This window comes from Acinonyx jubatus, chromosome B3 (assembly GCF_027475565.1).
Source record: "Acinonyx jubatus isolate Ajub_Pintada_27869175 chromosome B3, VMU_Ajub_asm_v1.0, whole genome shotgun sequence".
NCBI lineage: Eukaryota > Metazoa > Chordata > Mammalia > Carnivora > Felidae > Acinonyx > Acinonyx jubatus.
In genome coordinates, this window is record NC_069386.1 from 9,929,865 (window position 1) to 9,934,868 (window position 5,004).

Here is a 5,004-nt window from a genome sequence, read left to right on the forward strand (position 1 = left end):
ATTTTAATAACATGTATGCATCGCTTTTGTATGTAGTAAAAATGATGAAGATTAAAAAACATACCCTATTCTGCTGGCATACTGGTCAGGAACAGAGCCTTCGACTGAAGGAACAAGTATGGGGATACTGTGGGGATTGCTTTTGGAGAAATTGGAAAACCTGTATTATCAAAATAATTTTCGAAGTGGTGAACACAGAACAAAATCCATAAGGAAATGTAAAAGTATGTCGTGAGCTGGCCCTTTCTTCCCTAAAAGGGTTCTAGAAAGATCAAAACAATATCGAGTTGTTAGGTCCACCATACCTTATGGACAACAGCAGAATCAGGTGAGAGCGTATAGCGTTTCTGCTTATGTTGAGCCAAGAGAAATTCCTTTGCCTCCTTTGCAGGTAGGGTTCCTTTTTCTGTTCTTCCTTTTGATCAAGTGGCTGGTGACTATATCCTCTCCATTTGATTATGCCTCCGTGATGTGTAGTGTCTAAGTAGCATCCATTATTCACCTAGGGATTAGAAACCAAGGAAATGAGAGAAAATGATATTTAGCAGCTACTACAATGTATTGAGCAGTGACTCAAAAGTACTGTGATGTTACTGCCCTTGTGGCCTAATGGCCTTGGCTCCACGAAGGGTTAAAAGAAAATCCAAAGATGCTGGTCTTTTTATCCCCCCAGTTCATTTTTAAAAATAGGCTTTATTTTTTGTGAGCAGTTTTAGATTCATAGGAAAACAGAGGAAGGTCCAGAAAGTTCCCATGTACTTTTACCCCCATATTTGCATAGCTCCCCTATTATCAACATCTCCCACCAGAGGTACAATTGATGAACTTACATTGGACACATTACTATCACCCAAAGTCCATAGTTTACATTAGGGTTCACTCTGGGTGTTGGACATTTCGTGGGTTTGGACGTGTGTATAATGAGATGTATCTACCATGATAGTATATACAGAGTAGTTTCACAGCCCTAAGAATCCTTTGTCCTCTGCCTTTTATCCCATCCTCCCCCTTAAGCCCTGGAAACCACTGATACTTTTACTGTCTCCATAGCTTTGCCTTTTCCAGGATGTCATATTGTTGGAATCATGCAATAAATAGACCTTTTCAGACTGGCTCCTTTCACTTACTGATATGCACTGAAGTTTCCTCCATGTTTTTTCATGGCTTGATAGCTCATATCTTTTTTATTGCTGAACAATTTTCCATTGTCTGGATGCACCACAGTTTATTTACTGGGTCGCCAGCAAAAGGACGCCTTGGTTGCTTCCAAGAGTTGGCAATTATGAATAAAGCTGCTCTAAACATCTGTGTGAGGGTTTTTGTGTGAATGTGTTTTCAGCTCCTTTTGATAAATACCAAGGAGTAGATGCTAGCTTTATGAAGACACTTGGCCTTCGGCTCCTGCGTCTGTGAACCTGAGGACGACAAATATATATATACTTCTTTATGACACAGGGGGAATTCAAATTCCCTCAAATATAAAGTCTCTTTTAGCTGCATATGTTTTCTATATTAATTAGGGTGGTATTAGCTTCTGGATCAGATTGACACCAATTTTCAGTGGATAAACACAATAAAATATATATTTCTCAGTTCCCAATCCAAACTGGCTGGGAGGCTTTCCATGTGGCAATTCAGGAACCAGGCTCCTTCTATCTTGTGACTCTGCCCTCCACTACATGTACAGGGTTCTTTTCATTCAGTCAATGGTATGGGGAGTGGGATTTTGCGGAAGACACATGTATTTCTTTCTTTGTTTTAATGTGTGTTTATTTTTGAGGGAGAGAGAGACAGAGTGCAAGCAGGGAAGGGGCAGAGAGAGAGGGAGACACAGAATCGGAAGCAGGCTCCAGGCTCTGAGCTGTCAGCACAGAGCCTGACGCGGGGCTCGAACTCACGGACCGTGAGATTGTGACCTGAGCTAAAGTTGGAGGCTTAACTGACTGGGCCACCCAGGTGCCCCAAGACACGTGTATTTCTTAATTGCTTTGGCCTGCATGAGACAACATCACTTCTGTTCACATCTCCTTGGTGAGCACTAGTCCTGCCCAGAAACTGGGCCTGGGGAATATAGTGCTTACTGGGAGTCACTTCTCCTCAACAGTTCTGCTCCATGGAGGGGGTCATGCATCTTTGATGGTCACTCAATCATTTCTTTCTTTTTTTTAATTAAACAAATTTTTTAATGTTTATTTATTTTTGAGAGAGAGAGAGAAAGAGAGAGAGAGAGAGAGAATGAGTGGGGGGCAGGAGCAGAGAGAGAGGGATACACAGAGTCAGAAGCAGGATCCAGGTTCTGATCTGTCAGCACAGGCCCTGATGCGGGTCTTGAACTCATGAGCTTCGAGATCACGACCTGAACCGGAGTCGGATCCTTAACGGACCAAGCCAGTCAGGCGCCCCACTCAATCATTTCTACCACAGGTATAGCCATGACTCAAGGAAATGGTTTTTGAATTCTGGAAAAATCTCATCAAAGTCACTTTTCAACTAGCAATCAGTGGTAAGGAAGAGAATTCATTGGGAGTGAACTCAGAAGGTCAAGATTCAAATCAGGCATACTGCAGCTTTCTGCTTGAACTTGCACAAACCATTGATTGACAGACATATCTCCTCAGCAGAGCGGTCCAATACCACATGGAGGCATACCTATCTATCAACACGTCCTTTGGAGGGGTAAAAATCCTCCACAGATTGTGACCATTGTCAAACGTCATATGTATTTCCAAATATTATTCGGATAACTGAACGTGCTTTTGTGTAAGAAGTAGCTACCCCTCGAAAACACTGGCATTGGAATTTTGTTAAACTTTGATGTTGAAATTTTGAATTGGTTCAGCCATTTGGAGGACAAATTGGTATTGTATCTTAAAGTTGAAGATGAGGGCATTCTGTGACCCAGCAATTCCATCACTACTGTTGGTAAGGATTTGTTTCCGTCAGCAACCCCGGACCACTAAATAGTGCCAACAGCTGCATATATAAATGACCCCCAATGGTTTCATTTTTCTACAAGATGACATCTGAAGAGCAGGAAAAAATTGACCGTTCTTATGAGACAAAAATCAATTCTTTTGGAGTGCCACTGTCAGTAGCTAAAAATGCTATTGGCAGCAAGTTTCTAAATGGTCTCTGCCTATTTGAGATTCTGAATTTGAACAGGGAATGATATCTGTGCCAAGAAGAATCAATGAAGTATTATTTTTTACAGGTGCATGGGCAGGTACGTGAGAAGGTATCTAAACTTTGCAGTAATGTTTTAACTGGTTAAAGAAAAATTTTAAAGACTTTTGTTTTTAAGTCATCTCTACATCCAACATGGGGCTCAAACTCACAACCCCTAGATCGTGAGTTGCACGCTCTACTGACTGAGCCAGCCAGGCGCCCCGTAGTTTTTAAAAAATTAATACAAGTATTGATTCAGGGAGAATGGAGACATTATAGAATTTATCTGTTGTAGGAAAAGTAGGGATTTATTTTTTTTTTTAATTTTTTTTCAACGTTTATTTATTTTTGGGACAGAGAGAGACAGAGCATGAATGGGGGAGGGGCAGAGAGAGAGGGAGACACAGAATCGGAAACAGGCTCCAGGCTCTGAGCCATCAGCCCAGAGCCTGACGCGGGGCTCGAACTCACGGACCGCGAGATCGTGACCTGGCTGAAGTCGGACGCTTAACCGACTGCGCCACCCAGGCACCCCAAAAAGTAGGGATTTAAAGATAATAATTTGCTTGGCAGACTGACTACTCAAGCGACATGATGGGGGCAAGGCAGGATCACAGGAGTGGCGCATATAGAAAATTTTCTTTTATGTGGTGACTTAGCTGAGGACCTATTCTCTTCAGAAGGTGTTGGAAATATAAAATGTAGATAAAATGAAACAGGCCTCTGGGCAAAAGACATGACCAACTTCATGGGCTAAAGCTCACACCTCTTACCATGGCTTCCTTGCTGTATCACTTAGACCTTATTTAATTTAATTTTGTGTTTCTGTCTAGTAAGCTTGGCTTGCTGTTTCTTAAGCAGCACTGTGAGAAGTAACAAGTTAGAAATGCATAGCATGTGTGTGTGTGTGTGTGTGTGTGTGTGTGTGTGTATTCACCTAGAACAGTGGTTTGTAACTGGCGATAATTTTGCCTCTCCCCCTCACTAGGGGACATTTGGCGATGTCTGGAGACATTTTTGATCGTCATGACTGGGGAGGAGGGACAGCTGTTATTGGCATCTATAAGATGATAAATATCTTAAGATACAGCCCCCTCCTCCAACATGCACAAGAATTATCTGTCCTAAGTGTCAATAGCCCTGCCCTTGAAGCTGGCATTAAGGGCATCAGCAAAATGTGTGTGGCAACTTACAACCTAACAGTGAGGAAGGAGGCAGGGAAATGATGAAAACAGGCAAATAAGTTTTAAAAAATTAAATTTACAAAAGCATGTCAGTGTGGCGTGGTTTAGCATGGAGGCAAAGGACTCTGTGCATGTCAATAACTCCCGAGGCTATCTCTGTATCAGAGCACTGAGTGATGATGGCTGTTCAAATAATGTTAATATATTCAGTTTAATAAAATAAGTGGGAGATCTTTATTACCCGCAGCTGGGTGGAAATGCAGATGGCAGATATCGACACCAGTCATGAAGACCCACCTCTGAACTCGGCCTGGAGCTTAGGGATTCCTACCCAGTGTGCTGGAGGCAGAATTTGTGTGGGAAAAGTACATGCATTTAGGTGAGCCAGCCCTGTCACTGTGATCGTGGACAAATTTTAAGTCTCCTGAGTCTCCATAGGGGAATAAAACATCTACTACGCTGAGTGATGTGGAGATTAAATAAAAATATTTTTTAATACATTTTTTTAATGTTTATTTTTGAGAGAGACAGAGTGCGAGCGGGGAAGGGGCAAAGAGAGAGGGAGACACAGAATCTGAATAAATAGGGGTGCCTGGGTGGTTCAGTCAGTTAAGCGTCCGACTTCAGCTCAGGTCATGATCTCGTGGTCTGTGAG